This window comes from Heteronotia binoei, chromosome 6 (assembly GCF_032191835.1).
Source record: "Heteronotia binoei isolate CCM8104 ecotype False Entrance Well chromosome 6, APGP_CSIRO_Hbin_v1, whole genome shotgun sequence".
NCBI classification, from domain to species: domain Eukaryota; kingdom Metazoa; phylum Chordata; class Lepidosauria; order Squamata; family Gekkonidae; genus Heteronotia; species Heteronotia binoei.
Genome location: NC_083228.1, coordinates 133,401,489 through 133,420,247, shown reverse-complemented (window position 1 = coordinate 133,420,247; position 18,759 = coordinate 133,401,489). Strand labels below are relative to the sequence as shown.

Sequence of the window (18,759 nt, the reverse complement as noted above, 5' to 3'; positions counted from 1 at the left end):
TTACACAGACTAGCTTTTTACAGCCATGCGTAGGGAAAGACAAGCACAGAACTGTTACTGTATTTTCCCCCACCCTCAGCCTTGTGAGTTCAGTGACACTAGATCCAGTGAGATAAGTCATGGAACAAACTCTTCCCCAGAGCTTGCTTTATTTATTTATTTATTTATTGAGCCGGAGCTCACAGGAATGCAGTTCCGGCTGACTTGGCAATAAGGGGTGTGGCCTAATATGCAAATGAGTCCCTGTTGGGGGTTTTCTACCAAAAAAGCCCTGTGTGAAACAATGGCGGTGTCAGGGGGTGTGGCCTAATATGCAAATGAGTCCTTGCTGGGGGTTTTCTACAAAAAAAACCTTATGTTAAACAATGATGATGTCAGGGTGTGGCCACATATGCAAATAAGTTCCTACTGGGCTTGTTCTACAAAAAAGCCCTGCTCTTCCCTATAAGAACACTCCTTATTTTACTGCTTAAAGGCTTCAAAAACCTATAGTGCAGAGCAGGGGTGGCCAACGGTAGCTCTCCAGATGTTTTTTTTTTTTTTTTTTTTAAAAACAGGTTTTATTAGACATTTCATAGTTCCATTTACAGATAATTCACACAGCAGATTCTTGTCCTGCCATTTCTTCCCCCTATCCCCCCACCCCCACCCCCAAGGAGCGTCTAGGTAATATCTAACAAAATTTTTATTCCTTATCTTTCTAATATATTTATCCATTGGTATAACTTATTCCAAGTCTTTCTTAATTCTTGCATATTGCCTCCTCTTAATCTAACCGTAAGGTTATCCATTTCTGCAGCCTCTAACATCCTCTGTACAAATTCATCCCTGGTTGGTATTTGGGAATTTTTCCAGTACTTAGCGTAAAGAATTCTGGCGGTAGTGATTATATGTAGTAGAAGTTTTTTATCATATTTGGTTAAATTCCCTTTACATACATTTAGTAGGTACAACTCTGGTGTATGGCAAATGTTAACTTTTAATATTTTCTGTGCCCAGGTGTTTACTAAAGCCCAGTATTTTTTTGCTATTTCACAGTTCCACCATATGTGGTATAACGATCCCTTGACCTTTTTACATTTCCAACAAGCATTAGAGTAATTGGGATATATCTTGCTTAGTCTTTCTGGTGTTAAATACCACCTATGTGCCATCTTATAGATGTTTTCTTTAAAGAGGGCCGATCTTGTCAACTTTAAGTTTTGAGACCAAATTTTCTCCCAATGTTCCAATTCAACACTATATCCAAAGTCTCGCAGCCACTTGATCCAACTTTCCTTTACCACTTCTCCCATTAGTTTAATTTCTAATAGCCACTTATATAGTCTGGAGATGAGCTTTTGTCTGTCCTCTATTATGTTATCGAATTCTGTGTTTGTTTTAATAAAACCCTTTTCTTTGTCTCGCCCATATTTCGATTTAGTTTGGTTTTCGAGCCACCAGTCCAGTTTGACATTTTCATTCAATATCAAATTACAGTCCACATCTAGTAAGTTTCTGTAGTTGGAACTGGCACCCCAGTCATATAAGTTTGGATGAGAAGAGGCCTCTACTGGGGATAGCCATAAAGGCGTCATAGGATAAATCATGTTTTTATACTCTATCCAGACTTTATATAATGATTTTCTGATTTCATGTCTATGGAATATATTCTCTCTATTGGGAGGAGTATACCACAAATAATGGTGCCAGCCTCTGCTTAGTCCGGTGCCCTCTAATATTAATAATCTCTTGTTTTCTAATGTAAACCAATCTACTATCCATGTCAGGCAACATGCCTTGTAATATAAATTCCAATCGGGCAGGCCGAAGCCTCCCCTGGAGACGCTATCTTGCAGTATTTTTAATTTTATTCTGGGCTTTTTATTTTGCCATATATATCCAGTAATGAGCTTGTTCAGTTGGACGAAAAAGGATTGCGATAGTATAATCGGTATTGTTTGGAAGAGGTATAGAACTTTTGGTAAGATGGTCATTTTAATCGTGGCTATTCTCCCAAGCAATGAAATCTGTAGGTCTTTCCATCTATTTAAATCCGTTTTGATTTCTGTAAGGGTTTTATCGTAGTTATCCCTTTGGAGGGTTTTTAAGTCATTAGAAAAGTGGATTCCCAAATATTTAATTTTCTTCTCATAACAAAATCCTGACTTCTTTTCCAGCAGTTCAATCTCTTCCTTGGTCATGTTCTGTACTAAGAATTTCGATTTATGAAAATTAACTTTAAATCCGGAGATTTTCCCATACTCTTCCAAAACTTTCATCAGATATTCAATTGAAGTCATTGGTTCTTCAAGTGTAAGGAGTAAATCATCTGCGTATGCCCGAACCTTGTACCTTTCTCCCTTGATGTTGGCCCCTTGGAGTGCATCTTCCTCTCTTATTCTTATTAGTAATGGTTCCAGGGTGAGTATAAATAATAAGGGGGATAGTGGGCATCCCTGCCTTGTCCCCCGTTCTATTTTGATCGAGTCTGACAAATTTCCATTAATATTAACTCTCGCACTTTGGTTAGAATAGATAGCTCGAATTAATTTGATAAAGTTCGGACCACAACCGATGGTCTGGGCAGACTTTACGATGAAGTTCCAGTTTACATTATCGATAATGTATCCAGATGTTTTTTTTTGCCTACAACTCCCGTCAGCCCCAGCCATTGGCCTTGCTGGCTGGGGCTGATGGGAGTTGTAGGCAAAAAAACATCTGAAGAGCTACCGTTGGCCACCCCTGGTGCAGAGGATCATTAGGAGCCCCCAAAGGAACAGAAAAGGGATGGTAGCATCAAAACTGGCTTATTAGAGAACAATTAAAACAGCAAGCGCAAACATCAACACAAAACAATTTGCAATTAAAACAGGGAAAACATTCAACAGCCACAAGCATTAATTAGTACTAGTTGTAATGTTAGTCTAAGAAATGTGAAAGGGGAAAGGAGAACTTTTAAAACAAGAGAAGTAGAGGTGCTGCAAATGTTATGGCAAGCTGCCCCAAGAAGTCGTGGCACCTACAAGCATAGAGAGCTTCAAGAGGGAACTGGATAAGCATATGGAACCGCGGTCCATCAGTGGCTATTACAATGGGGCAGCAATGCTCTGCATTCTTGGTGCTTGCAGGAGGGCAACAGCAGGAGGACTCCTGGAGTTCTGGTCCTGCTGGTGGACCTCTTGATGGCATCTGGGTTTTGACCACGGTAAGACACAGAATGTCGGAATGGATGGGCCATTGGCCTGATCCAACATGGCTTCTCTTATGTTCTATTCAGCAAGCGAATGTTCCATTTTCAACCGCTGTGGTCACTCACACAGCCCTGATGTAGCCGATCCTCCTGGAGCTTACAGTAGGCCCTGTAATAAGAGCTGTTGGAGGATTGGCTGCATCAGGGCTGTGTGGCCTAATATGCAAAGGAGTTCTTCCTATGAAAAAGCCCTAGTTGCTCTTATGTTAACTGGGGTTGGGGAAATGGTGCAAGTCAAGAGATTAATACCCCCACAGCATCACTGCCCCGAACCTAATTGTCCCTGCCCTGTGGCTGCAGTTTACACTTTTTAAAAAAATTGCATCTGAAGGGTGAATTGCGTTTGGTTCTCAGTTGGCTTTAGCCGAACACAAAATGGAAGACTCTGCAAAACGGAAACGTTGCAGAATATACATTAAATGGACACATTAGAGACAATACGCATCGTAAAGAACCGTCACCTGTTAATATAGGATCCGTGCCAGGCTACTTGCGGTTAGCTTGTGATTAAAAAATATTATTGCTTTTTTTTTTTTTTTTTTAAAGGAAAAAAACACACCAAAAGATCTGCTTTCAGTTTCTGTAAAAGATATTACTTAAACATGCATTCCGTTTTTGCCAGCATATATTTAGCGTTTGAGCCACAAAAGGCCGTCCGCTACTGGTGGAGCCTGAGACGCCTGCACAATTCACCAGAGCAAGGTTCAACTTTCCTACAGATGGATTTGCGTTGTGTTCGCTTGGTCTGACTTGCCTTTTCTTTCTTTTTTTCCTGGCAAGCTGAACGGCGGGGAGTTAAAAACTGTTTTCGCTGTTAGCTGCTAAACTGTGAACTTCAAATGCCAGACTTAACAATCCTCCTATTGTTAAATCTAATTCAAGTAGAAATGAGGAAGTTTTTCAGTTAGCGGAGTGAAAACTCTTTCATTCCATGCAGCTCAGCTAACCTGGTCACCAGCTCCTGGGGGGGGGAAAGTACAGAAAAGGACAATCAATACGATGAAGGCGTTGGAGCACCTTCCCTCTATGAGGAAAGGCTGAAGAGTCTGGGACATTTCCATTTAGAAGGGAGAGGGGCATGAGATAGGTTTATAAAATTTGGAGAGTGCCAAGAGAGGGGGCCCGGGAACCACACATTGTGGCTCTCTTCCCTATGGTGCCCAGCTAAAACAAATTGGTTGTGGTGCAAAGTTGACACAGCATTCAAGTTGGATAGTAGCACCTTTAAGACCAACCAAGTTTAATTCAGAACGTAAGCTTTCATGTGCCCTCTAAGCACACTTCATCTGTTGTTAAATAAAAAAACTCTTAGCGTTGGAAGGTCACGGAAATAAATTTGGCTGGCACGCGTATTTGTATTATGGAAAAAAGAAGGTGGACGTTTTTTTCCTCTCACCATTATATAAGCACACTTCATCAGACGAGGGGCTCGGGTATTGTGGGCTGAAATACAAGGAGTTTGTTGATTAGGTATGCAGAATGATCACATGGTAAACCAGTGTGGCTTGGCCATTTGATCTGGATAGCCATAAAAGGTAATAAAGTCCTCTGCCAATTGGTGTTTCTGTAAATCTAGGTGAATCATAAAAGGACGTGTATTTCCTAGTTGTAGTCCACCTAATTTATGGCTATCCAGACCAAATGGCCGGGCCACAATGGTTTACTATGTGATCAGTCTGAATACTTAATCAACAAGCTGCTTGTATTTCAGCCCACAATACCTGATCCCCTTGTCTGATGAAGTGTGCTTAGAGAGCACACGAAAGCTTACGTTCTGAATAAACCTTGGTCTTAAAGGTGCAACTTGACTCAACTACTTCAGACCACAACTACGGCTGCCCACTTGGATCTATCTAAGTTGGATAGTAGCAAGACGAAAAGTTCTAAGGCTCGGCTCATGAGTGACCAGGGCTTTTTCTGGTAGCAGGAACTCCTTTGCATGTTAGGCCACACCCCATTGATGTAGCCCATCCTCCTGGAGCTTATAGTAGGCCCTGTACGAAGAGCCCTGTATGCTCTTGGAGGACTGGCTACATCAGGGGTGTGTGGCCTAATAGGCAAAGGAGTTTCTGCTGCAAAAAAAGCCTTGAGAGTAGTTGTGCAGGATCAGACCAACGGTCCATCTAGTTTACAATACAGAGACTAACCGGATGCCCTTGGTGGTGATGGCAGAAAGAGCCATCAAGTCACCACTGACGCATGGTGACCCTGTCACGTTTTAAAGGCAAGAGACATTCAGAGGTGGTCTGCGGTTGTCTACCTCCATGTCATGACTCTGGTATTCCTTGGAGGTCTCTCACCCAGACCTGCTTAGCTTTTGAGATCTGAGAAGACTGGACTAGCCCAAGCTATCCAGGTCAGGGCAAAACCTTCCTCTGTTGCTGTCCACTCATAAGAACATAAGAGAAGCCATGTTAGATCAGGACAATGGCCCATCCAGTCCAACACTCTGTGTCACATAAGAACATAAGAGAAGCCCTGTTAGATCAGGCCAGTGGCCCCTCCAGTCCAACACTCTGTGTCACATAAGAACATAAGAGAAGCCCTGTTAGATCAGGCCAGTGGCCCCTCCAGTCCAACACTCTGTGTCACATAAGAACATGAGAGAAGCCCTGTTGGATCAGGCCAATGGCCCATCCAGTCCAACACTCTGTGTCACATAAGAACATAAGAGAAGCCATGTTGGATCAGGCCAATGGCCCATCCAGTCCAACACTCTGTGTCACATAAGAACATAAGAGAAGCCATGTTGGATCAGGCCAATGGCCCATCCAGTCCAACACTCTGTGTCACATAAGAGAAGCCCTGTTGGATCAGGCCAATGGCCCATCCAGTCCAACACTCTGTGTCACATAAGAGAAGCCCTGTTGGATCAGGCCAATGGCCCATCCAGTCCAACACTCTGTGTCACATAAGAACATAAGAGAAGCCATGTTGGATCAGGCCAATGGCCCATCCAGTCACACAGTGGCCAAAAAAAATTATACACACACACACACACACACACACACACTGTGGCTAATAGCCACTGATGGACCTCTGCTCCATATTTTTATCTAAACCCCTCTTGAAGGTGGCTATGCTTGTGGCTGCCACCACCTCCTGTGGCAGTGAATTCCACATGTTAATCACCCTTTGGATGAAGAAGTACTTCCTTTTATCCGTTTTAACCTGTCTGCTCAGCAAACTCAAACTAGGAATGCCAGCCCTGGAGAACTTGGTCTGTAGTGTGGGGAGAGGAGGGTCTGGAGAGGAATGGTCCTCAATGGGGTATAATGCCTAGCAGGGCTTTTTTGTGTAGGGGGAAAAAACCATCAGGGACTCATTTGCATATTAGGTCAACGCCCCCTGTTACGAAGCCAGCCAGAATTGCGTTTTTGTGTGTTCTGGCTCAAAAAAAGCCCTAATGCTTTGAGCCCACTCCACAGAGTGGCCATGTTGCCCAGGGGGGTTGACCTCTGTAATCTGGAGATCTGAGGTAGTTCTGGAAGCTCTCCAAACCCCACCTGGAGGCTGGCAACCATAACTAATACTGGTATTCGGAAGATTACAGCCTCTGATCATGGAAGTTCCTTTTAGTCATCATAGCTAATAACTACCGATGGGCCTAGGGTTGCCAGCCTCCAGGTGGGCCCTGGAGATCTCCCACTTTTACAACTGATCTCCAGCTGGCAGAGATCAGCTCCCCTGGAGAAAATGGCTGCTTGGAAGAGTGCACTCTGTGGCATTGTACCCTGCTGAGGCCCCTCCCCTCCCCAAACCCCGCCCTCTGCCAGCTCCACCCCCAAAGTCTCCAGGTATTTTCCAACACAGACCTGGCAAACCTTGGAGTCAATGGCTCATTTGAAGGGTGGACTCTATGGCAACCCTAGGAGACAATGACTGCTTGGAAGGGTGGACTCTGTGGCATTGGACCATGCTGAGGCCCCTCCCCTCCCCAAACCCCGCCCTCTCCCAGCTCCACTCCCAAAGTCTCCAGGTATCTCCCAACACAGACCTGGCAACCCTAATCTAATCTCCCTTTAAATCCAGCTCAACTAGGGCATCTCCCTATCCCTCGGCAGCAAATCTCAAAGGCCAATCGCACTTTATTGCCAGCTCGTGCATCGGGAAGTTACAGTTTCTGATTTCTGCAGATGGAATTGCATTGTTGTGACCTGCCCTCCGCGTGCTTGCGAGGGAGAGAGGGTGGGATAGAAGCCAAAATAAGTAAATAACGGAATCAGAGCACGTCAGTTTTTAGAGTTTTGCTGCTGGTGAGTTAGCAACACTGCACAGGAAAGGAAGGAAGGAAGGAAGGAACTTTACTTGACACAGAAAGTGATAAAAATGTGCAATTTGCTACCAGAAGATGCAGTGATGGCCACAGAAATATATAGCTTTAAAAGGGGATTAGGTAGATTCAAGGAGGATAGGTCTATCAACGGCTATCAATTGGGAAATACCTCAAGATTTTTTATGGGTGGTGGAGCCTGGGGAAGGGGGGTTCAAGGTGGGGAAGGACCTCAGCCGGGTACAATGCCATAGAATCCACCCTCCAAATCAGCCATTTTCTCCAGGGGAACTGGTCTCTGTGGTCTGGAGATGAGCTGTAATTTTGGCAGATCCCCAGGTCTCACCTGGAGGCTGGCATCCCTACCGGGCCCCACCTGCAGCTTAACAACCCCATACTCTGTGCCCTGTTGTTATCCCTCCAGAGGAACTGGTTGGCCACTGTGTGAGACTGGATGCTGGACGATGGACTGCTGGTCTGATCCAGCAGGGCTCTTCTGATATTCTTATTCGTGAGACAGGATGCTGGACTGGATGGACCGCTGGTCTGATCCAGCAGGTCTCTTCTGATGTTCTTATGAAGGCCTCAGCCTCTATGCCCTGTTGTTGGCCCTCCAGAGGAACTGGTTGGCCACTTCGTGAGACAGGATACTGGACAGGGTAGACCAGTGGTCTGATCCAGCAGGGCTCTTCCGATGTCCTTATGAAGGCCTCGGCCTCTGTGTCCTGTTGTTGGCCCTCCGGAGGAACTGGTTGGCCACTGTTTGGGACAGGATGCTGGACTGGATGGACCGCTGGTCTGATCCAGCAGGTCTCTTCTGATGTTCTTATGAAGGCCTCAGCCTCTATGCCCTGTTGTTGAACCTCCAGAGGAACTGGTTGGCCACAGTGTGAGGCTGGATGCTGGACTGGATGAACCACTGGTCTGATCCAGCAGGGCTCTTCTGATGTTCTTATGAAGGCCTCAGCCTCTATGCCCTGTTGTTGAACCTCCAGAGGAACTGGTTGGCCACAGTGTGAGGCTGGATGCTGGACTGGATGAACCACTGGTCTGATCCAGCAGGTCTCTTCTGATGTTCTTATGAAGGCCTCAGCCTCTACGCCCTGTTGTTGAACCTCCAGAGGAACTGGTTGGCCACAGTGTGAGGCTGGATGCTGGACTGGATGAACCACTGGTCTGATCCAGCAGGGCTCTTCTGATGTTCTTATGAAGGCCTCAGTCTCTATGCCTTGTTGTTGGACCTCCAGAGGAACTGAGTGGCCACTGTGAGAGACAGGATGTTGAACTAGTTGGACCCCTGATCTGATCCAGCAGGGCTCTTCTTAAATTCATGTGGTCTTACATCCCATTTAGCCAATGGGCAGGCAGCTCTGGCAGAGCCAGAATTCTAACATCTGTAGCAAAGCTTGTAAGCATGGGCGATACTTTGTTCAGGCGTTCCACCACCTTTTGGGGGAAAGTGCAAACAGATTTGTTTAGCGCATGAGGAAACAGCCTCCGATTAAACAATAAACAGGGAGGAGGAAAAACGAAAATAAAAGCTGCTTGCCCCGTCAGGGAGGGTGTTATTTGGGAGACCTGTCAAAGCTTTCACTCCCAGGGCGCCTCTGTTTCTCGTCGCCGTGATGGGAGCTGACGTTGTGTGAACCTCGCCGAACAAACCCAAATTATTTTAATTTCTAAATCCAAACAGTCCCAATTATATCATTTCCCTTGTGTGGAGTGGAAGGAGCCAGGTAATCCCCTCCTCTCAGTTCTTTCTCAACTGGGATCAACATCTCGGAATGCTGCAAGGAAAGGGGGCGGGGGAGAGTGGAGAGCGTCCGAAAATCCCCCCCAAAAAAACCAATGTAGGATTTACTCACGAAGTGCTGTGGGATTAGAACCTACGTGAACACTCACCAGGAACTTCAGGTTTGAAGCAAATGCTTTCGCTCGCACAGACCCGAATGGAAATGTTCTTTGAGACTGGCCCGCTAAGTCATTCAGGAGTTGAAAAGGCGTCACTTGGCTTTATTTAGCTTGTAGATTCTGCTGGATTCCAGCTGGCTCATTAGCAACTGAGACAGGCAGGGTTCTCAAACAGGAAGGTGATTCGCCTTCCTAAAGTATGCGCCATTGCTAGCGCACTCGTGCTTCGAAACCGGACATGAAGGGTTGCCAATCCCCAGGTGGGGGCAGGGGATCCCCCGGTTTGGAGGCCCTCCCCCCGCTTCAGGGTCGTCAGAAAGCGGGGGAAGGGGAGGGAAATGTCGGCTAGGAACTCTATTATTCCCTATGGAGATTTATTCCCATAGAAAATAATGAAGAATTGATCTGTGGGTATCTGGGGCTCTGGTGGGGGGGGGGGGGCTGTTGTTTGAGGTAGAGGCATGAAATTTTCAGTACAGCATCTAGTGCCTCTCCCCAAAACATCCCCCAAATTTCAAAACGATTGGACCAGGGGGTCCAATTCTATGAGCCACAAAAGAAGGTGCCCCTATCCTTCATTATTTCCTATGGGAGGAAGGCATTGAAAAGGTGTGCCGTCCCTTTAAATGTAATGGCCAGAACTCCCTTTGGAGTTCAATTATGCTTGTCATAGCCTTTATCTTGGCTCCACCCCTAATGTCTCCTGGTTCCACCCTCAAAGTCTCCTGGCTCCACTCCCAAAGTCCCCAGATATTTCTTAAATGGGACTTGGCAACTCTACGGACATGTGTCTATCTGAGAAGGAAATGATTCTGAGCATGGCAGCGGAGACCTCTTGGTATTGAAGTGATGTCGTAAGTGGGTTCGTTTAACATCTCTGGGTTCGTTTTCGTCGCTCAAGGAAATCAACCTTGATCATTTGACCCATTTCCAGTGCCTAAATCACAGCCACTTTGGAAAGCAACGGCCTTTCAACTTCCCAGACCAACCTTTAGCTGGACCTCATAACATGGGACTGATTTCTGATAATTTTACTGTATATATTACTTTTGTTCTGGCTGAGCCAACGGGATACATTCATTTTTGCATCTACATGTGCCTCTCATTTGGAGGCAATTTCCCATGCTCATGATGAACACATTTGTGGTGTTCCTTTGCTATCCTTTTCACGATGTTTTCTTCCTTCCCCACCTTTGCCTTCTCCCTCCTCGTTTTCATTTGGCTCACTGGTATTTTTAAGCCAATTAGTTTAAGCCAGTTTTTTTTGTAGAAAAAGCCAGCAGGGACTCATTTACATATTAGGCTATGTCCCCTGATGCCACCATTGTTTCCACAGGGCTTTTTGTGGGAAAAGCCCAGCAGGATCTCATTTGCATATTAGGCCACACACCCTGACACCAAGCCACCAGAACTGTGTTCCTGTGCATCCCTTCTAAAAAAGCCCCGGTTTAAGCAATCTACATGTGTTTGGCCATGATGCATAATGCTTGCATGATGACCACATGACTCACTGGAAACTAAATCATGTGGTCTGCAACAAATCAGGAAAAAAATGACTATGGAGCAATGAGACCAAAGTTAGTTATTAGGGCACAAAATCAACGAAATGGTACCAAAGGCCTTGTTTAAAAGATACTTTTGTCCAGGGCTGAGTTTGTAGCAGGAGCTCCTTTGCATACTAAGCCACACACCCCTGATGTAGCCAATCCTTCTGGACCCTACAGTAGGCCCTGTATGAAGAGCCCTGTAAGCTCTTGGAGGATTGGCTACATCAGGGGTGTGTGGCCTAATATGCAAAGGAGCTCCTGCTACAAAAAAAGCCCTGGGAGGGGTTTTTGCCATTTCCTGCCTCTGCATCGCAGCCCTGGTATGCCTTAGAGGCCCCCTGTACAGGGCCGACTCTACTTAACTTCTGAGATCTAACAAGATTGGCCTAGCCTCGGCTATCCAGGTCAGGAAACACAGAGCAATGGGGAGATTTTTTAAAAAGAAAACTTTACACTGTGCAATGAATATGTAATCATACTACACATCACCTCATGAATCAGGAAGTGTACCGTTTTGATCAGCTAAAAAGGAGACGTTGAAAAGGGAATAAAAGGACCCCAAAGAGCAACAACAAAATTCAGATGTTTGCAGGTGTGAGCATAGTTTCAGTAAGCTGCTGAGCAGCATCAGATGTACGAATATTTGACCAAGATTGGAGAACATAAGGCAGCCCTCTTTCTTTCTTTCTTTCTTTCTTTCTTTCTTTCTTTCTTTCTTTCTTTCTTTCTTTCTTTCTTTCTTTCTTTCTTTCTTTCTTTCTTTCCTTCCTTCCCTTGGGTCAGCCATAGCTATTGCAGAGCTGTCCTTGAAAGGGCAGCTTCTGGGAGAGCTCTTTCAGCCCCATCTACCTCACAGGGTGTCTGTTGTGGGGGTGGAAGCCACTCTGACACTCTGAGAATCAGAGTATAGGGCAGGGTATAAATCCAATTTCTTCTTCTTCTTCCTCCTTCCTTTCTTCCTTCCTCTCTCTCTTTCCTTCCTTCCTTTCTTCCTTCCTCCCTTTCTCTCTCCTTCCTTCCTTCCTTCCTTCCTTCCTTCCTTCCTTCCTTCCTTCCTTCCTTCCTTTCTCCCTCTCTCTCTTTCTCTCTCCTTCCTTCTTTCCCTTCCTCCTTCCTTCCTCTCTCTCTCTCTCATTTCCCTCTCTTTCGCCCTCCAAAGGATAACAGCAGGCTGGTTTGCGCTAGCCACCTCAGGGCAGCTTGTGATGCAGGTGCAGGGTCATGGCCTGCCAGCAGAAGGTACCTTCTAAGATACAAAGCGCTTCCATTATATGATGATGTAACCATGCGGCATGCTGAACGTGATTGGCTTATACATTTCCAGCCCTTCCCTCTTGAAAGAACGCTAGTCCTCTGAAGTCCCCCCCCCCTTTTAGGATTCCACCCAGACAGAGAATGATTGGCATCCCCAGCAATTAGGAAATCTGTGCAAGAGGTAAATGGGATGCACACAGCTCAGTTCCCCCGCTCTGGCATCTTTTCCCTCCTAAGGGTCTCGCCGCTAAAACCAGCCTGTCCACTTTCTGGATTTAGTTTCTCCTGGTGTCAAAATTTCCTCGGTTCTGTTTCACTTCACTCCGTCTGGCCTTTGGCTCCTCATCTGCTTTCCTTCCTTCTGCCAAGGTCTCCAGTCTAGTGGTCCTCCTCCGACTCCAGGCTGCAGTCCCTTTGCTGGTTCTCATCTTATGCTTGCCCTTCCTTCCAGCAATCAAAGGCCTTTCTCGAAAGCATGACTTCTTAAAAACACTCTACAGCTTCCCTCCTAGTACCAGGCTGTCTCTTTGCACGCAGTTTGGCTGTTACGCACAAAGTCTGCTATATTTCTGTTCCACCTCGCTACATTGTATGACTGGACCTTTTCTCGACTCGGCTTATTAATGTGCACCCCGCTGGCTATCAATTGCTGGCCTCTTTTTTTGCACTGAACATTAGCATAAGAACATAAGAGCTGGATCAGATCAGTGGTCCATCTACTTCCGCCTCCTGTCTCACACAGTGACCAGTTCTTCTGGACGGCCAACAACACAGCAAAGAGGCTGAAGTCTTCATAACATGAGAAGAGCCCTGCTGGATCAGATCAGTGGTCCATCTAGTTCCGCCTCCTGTCTCACACAGTGGCCAACCAGTTCCTCTGGACGGCCAACAACAGGGCTGGGGTTGTTCTTATGCAGGTGCATTGAGTGACATTGAGTCACTCAATGCACAGCAGCCAAGAAGGTCAGAGCACCTGCTCCGGCTGCAACGCCACTGAGGATGTTCTCCGCAGCTGAGAACGAAACGTCTGGAAGGAAAACTTTCTCCAGTAGAACACGGCACTTGAGCCCGAAAGATTCTACAAACCCTAATGGCCATAGGGATATTTATAACATCATTCACGGACCATAAAAATTATCAACTTAAAAAACAGTGCTCCGCTGAGGGAGAATGATTCAGGCCAGCAAAATTAATGCAAATATTTTTTCTATTTGAAGTCATGTGGGGAGAGCCTAATCTAGCACACACACACACACCTGGCCCACCGCCCTAGGCAAATGCATAGGTCCAGAGCTTTTGTAGAAAAAGCCCAGCAGGAACTCAGTAGCATATTAGACCACGCCCCTAGTATTAGCATATTAGGCCACACACTCATTAGCAAATTAGGCCACATGCTCTGGGATAATCAAGTGCAAACTGAACCGTGACAGTAACTTTTCCAGGCCCTGCAGCGATTCTGGCCAGCCTGCCAGGCCCCAGGGAGGCTGCTACACAGTATATCTGGGCCCTGTGATCCCTGCCTGGCCCTGGGGAGGCCGCTGCACAGCGCAGCTGGGCCCCATGATCCTCACTGGCCAGCTAGGCCCCAGGGAGGCTGCCACATGGCTCAGTTCGGTCCAGCAATCCCCGAGAGCCACACCAAGAGACCTTGAGGGCCATATATGGCCCTCGGGATGGAGGTTCCCCACCCCTGCCATAGGGAATAATGGCGTGCCCAGCAGACATCTCCCTCACCTCCCCCCGGGGGATCCCCTGCCCCCACTTGTTCTGGAGCCTCGAGCTCAGCAAAGTCTCTGCTAGAACACTCAGGAATGTTCTAGTCCCAATACATAACAGTTGCCAACATCCAATGAATCCTCAGACTACAGCGGTCAGTTCTCCTGGAGAAAAACGGCTGCTTTGGAAGGTGATCTCTGTGGCACTGTACCTGCACCTTGCTGAGACCCCTCCCTCCCCTAAACCCCACCCTTCCCCAGCCCCACCCTCCCAATCCCCAGGATTTTTTTCACCAGGAGTTGGCAACCCCAGGCTTTCAGATCCTGCAGGACAGTTCTGCTTAAAATTCTTTCCTCTTTATCGAGTTACAGAAAGAAAGGGGAGGAAAAAACCCTGACGTGTCACAGGGGATTTTTGCATTCCTTTACACAAAAAGCAAAGAAGGGGTTTTTTTTCTCATTAAAGGAAGCGGGGGGCGGGGGGAGGAGGCGGGGAGGAGAAAACCTTTCTCTCCAGCTAAAGATTTGCCATTGGCTTCCCCTGCAGCTGTCCTGGTTTCCAAACGGGCCTGCCCTTAGCAGACCAAAGGCCCATGTCTCTACCTGCGGGCCAAGGAAGCAGCAAGTAGCAGGCCGCGTGGATCCGGAGAGCTCCAAGACCCCCTTCCCAGCAGCCCTCCTCCTCCAGAAACGGAGGAAGAAGTGTCTGTGAGGGGAGGGGAAGACTGGTTGTTTGTCTTGGAACCAAGTGCAAACCCTCAGATAGGGGTAAAATCCCGATTCCCCCGGCATAAAAAAAAAGAAAACACCCTCCAAAAAACCCCCTGAAGCGGTGTAGATTTCATTCAGGTCTGGCGGATGGTTTATTTCCCTTCGACGAGAGACCTCACATAAATCACAGAGACTCTCCGAGGGCTTTTCAAAGCCGTGATGCAAAACAGACCCTCCGGTGTCCGAAGGCCTCGTCATTGTCTGCGAAGACCCCATGGCGAAAGAGAGCCTCCACCGCCTTGCTGCCTGAACTCCACACACACACACACACACCCCCTTTCAGTTCCCTCTCTTCTTTGCATTTCCCCCTCCTGTTGGGCTGAATCGCCCACCTTGGCCTAGCCCGAGGCTGACGAAGGGGGCAGGTGATGAAGAAGAAGCAGAAGGAGGAGGAGGAGACGAGGAAGCACATGGCTAAGCCAGAGCCAAAGCTGCCGTGTCAAAAGTCTAAAACGGGCTTCCCGAAGAGCGGATGGGCTCTGTTGTAACTGCTCCCAATGGCCCAGGTTTCATTTATCTCAATAATCTCTAACCTGCCTTTTCTCAGAGGGCCTGGGGGTGTGGTATTTCAGTACTGCAGCATCCAGGGATGCAAGCGAGCTTTCCTCACTTCTTTCTGAGAATTGTCTACATTTTCAAGGAGGGGGCTGCAAAAAAAGCCCACAAATGACAACAACAACAAAAAAGGTAAACTATCTTTCTAGTGCGTTTTTTAATCCCACCCAGGCCAGCCCTAGACTGCCTGGCATCCTAGGCAAGGCTAACTTCTGGCACGCACGCACACACACCCCTGCACGTCACTGAGGCACATGGGGGGTGCCCAATTTTGCGCACCAAGAAGGCTGGCGCCCTAGACAACCACCTAGTTTGCCTAGTGTCAGGGCCAGCAGGGTGTGACCTAATATGCAAATGAACATATGAACATATGAAGCTGCCTTATACTGAATCAGACCCTCAGTCCATCGAAGTCAGTATTGTCTACTCAGACTGGCAGCGGCTCTCCAGGGTCTCAAGCTAAGGTTTTTCACACCTATTTGCCTGGAACCTTTTAGTTGGAGATGCCAGGGATTGAACCTGGGACTTTCTGCTTAGCAAGCAGATGCTCTACCATTGAGCCACTGTCCCTCCCCTAAGGAGTTCTTTCTTTCTTTCTTTCTTTCTTTCTTTCTTTCTTTCTTTCTTTCTTTCTTTCTTTCTTTCTTTCTTTCTTTCTTTCTTTCTTTCTTTCTTTCTTTCTTTCTTTCTTTCTTCCTTCCTTCCTTCCTTCCTTACGAAAAAAGCCCTGGAATAAACGTCAGCTGTTTGAGAGCTGCAGGACATGAGCATCATATGTTTGAGAGAAGGTCTCGTGGCCCTCAAACATAGGATCAGAGAATCCTAGAGCTGGAAGGGGCCATACAGACCATCTAGTCCAACCCCCTGCTCCACGCAGGATCAGCCTAAAGCAGGGGTGGCCAAACTGTGGCTTGGGAGCCACTTGCGGCTCTTTCACACGTGTGGCTCTCGAAGCCCCCACTGCCCCCTTAGCCAGCTTGGAGAAGGCATTTCTTTCTCTAAATCGTTTCTTCAAGCCAAGCCAGTCAGCAGCTTGGAGAATGCATTTTAAGTTAAAGTTGCTTTCTTTCCACCCTTCCCTTCCTGCCCCCCCATCTATTTGCTTCCCTTCCTTCCTGTCTTGTGGCTCTCAAACATCTGATATGTATTCTATGTGGCTCTTACCTGTGAAGCAAGTTCCTTCCCTAGATCCGGCCCTGTGATTCGCTCACTCCAACAGTATCCTGCTAGTTTACTTAGCTAAGCAGGAAGCTTTTTCTTAGGCAGCGTTGCCACTTGGGTATCACCAGGCCCTTCCTGAATCAAGGCGGGAGGGCTTCTTCCCATCTCTGCTCCCACCCAGGAATTCTGAGAGCAGCGAAAAGAATTTTGCTGTGATTAGCACAAATCATCTGAGGGGGTTTCACAAATCTCTCTCTCTCTCTCTCGCTTCCCAGCCCGCTGGCAGACATGACTCAGTGCTGGACATCTTGGCGTCGTGTTGCTGTCTCCAGCTCAAGCCTTCATTTTTTGGGGTCACTCTGCCCTTCCATCTCCCCTATCCTTGTCTTGAATGACGGAGGGCTTCTTCCCCAGGGATGTGCCTTGCCTCTCCATTGGCGAATTGCATTCATAATAATTTTTAGAATTGTGGCAACGCAAGACTTCTCTCTCTTTTTGGAGGCAAAAAATGCATTTTGGAGGTTTAGCATGCCTGACTTGTCCAGGCTAGCCTGATCTTGTCATAACTTGGAAGCTAAGAAGAAGATATTGGATTTATATCCTGCCCTCCACTCCGAAGAGTCTCAGAGCGGCTCACAATCTCCTTTACCTTCCTCCCTCCCTCCACAACAGACACCCTGTGAGGTAGATGAAGATATTGGATTTATATCCCACCCTCCACTCTGAAGAGTCTCAGAGCAGCTCACCATCTCCTTTACCTTCCTCCCCCAGTGAGGTGGGTGGGGCTGGAGAGGGCTCTCACAGCAGCTGCCCTTTCAAGGACAACCTCTGCCAGAGCTATGGCTGACCCAAGGTCATTCCAGCAGGTGCAAGTGGAGGAGTGGGGAATCAAACCCGGTTCTCCCAGATAAGAGTCTGCACACTTAACCACTACACCAAACTGGCAGCCAACTGGCTGTGGTTGATATTTGGATGGGAGACCTCCTAGGTAAGAACATAAGAACGTAAGAGAAGCCATGTTGGATCAGGCCAATGGCCCATCCAGTCCAACACTTTGTGTTACACGGTGGCCAAAAAAAACAAGTGCCATTAGGAAGTCTACCAGTGGGGCTAGAAGCCCTCCCACTATTTCCCCCCAAGCACAGGAATACAGAACATCACTGCCCCGGACAGAGAGCTCCAAAAATAAGCTGTGGCTAGTAGCCACTGATGGACCTCTGCTCAATATACTTATCCAATCCCCTCTTGAAGCTGGCTATGCTTGTAGCCGCCACCACCTCCTGTGGCAGTGAATTCCACGTGTTAATCACCCTTTGGGTGAAGAAGGACTTCCTTTTATCCGTTCTAACCCGACTGCTGAGCAATTTCATTGAATGCCCATGAGTTCTTGTATTGTGAGGAAGGGAGAAAAGTACTTCTTTCTCTACCTTTTCTATCTCATGCCTCATCTTGTCAACCTCTATCATGTCACCCTGCAGTCAACGTTTCTTGTGAAGGTTTACAGTGGCAAACCAAAGTAGGGAGTCAAGTGCACCTTTAAGACCAACGAAGTTTTTATTCAGAACTTAAGCTTTGGTGTGCTCCAAGCACACTTCATCAGACGAGGCAAACCAGGTTGTGTGTGTTTCCTCCAATGGGGAGAGCATTTGACACTGGAAAAGAAAGCATGGGGGAAGGTTCTTTATATACTCACTGAGGCCTGATCTGACTCAGGCATCCTTCACAGACTACCTCCCCGCCTTCAAAAAAAAGAAACTCAGAAGGTCCATTTGTGGAGCTCCCGTCGTCGTCTCATACATCTTGGCCTTCCGAGGACCAAACTGTTGCCATTTCAGCATGCTGTGCTTTGGCGAGTAAAGAAATCTCCCTCAATCTGACACAGAGGCTGTTGTGAAGGGAAAGCTGGCTTGCAAGCTGTATTTGCTTGGTTATGCTTGGTGTGCCTTTGCACAAAAAAATAGAAATCTGCATAATGAGAGCATACCAAAGACATGATGAAATGTCTATAAAATAAAGTATACGGCGAAACATTTTTACTTTTACATTGCAAACTTGTAAATCGTAGGTCCTGCGGATGAATTTCGAGGCAATCATGTTAATTATTGACTTATGAAATTCAATACTTTTAGCCGCCTTCTCCCCCACACCATAAAATGCCTGCATTCTAAAGCATCTACATGTGAACCTATGAAGGAGCTTAATACTGAGTCCGAGGGAGGGAAGGCAGCATGGAACAGCCCGGTCTTGCCAGATCTCAGAAGCTAAGTAGGGCCAGTGCTTGCAAGGCAGGCCACCAAAGTAAACACTGTAGAAGAAGACAGCAGCAAACTACACTCTGAC

The 18,759-nt window shown here is 47.1% G+C and overlaps 1 non-coding gene across 1 annotated transcript; it reads right to left on the bottom strand.

Moving 5' to 3' along the window:
- Positions 1-15,756: 15,756 nt before the first annotated feature.
- Positions 15,757-15,827, bottom strand: TRNAS-GCU (transfer RNA serine (anticodon GCU)). Its single transcript has one exon. It is a non-coding gene; the product is annotated as a tRNA-Ser (tRNA).
- Between the last annotated feature and the right edge of the window lie 2,932 nt (positions 15,828-18,759).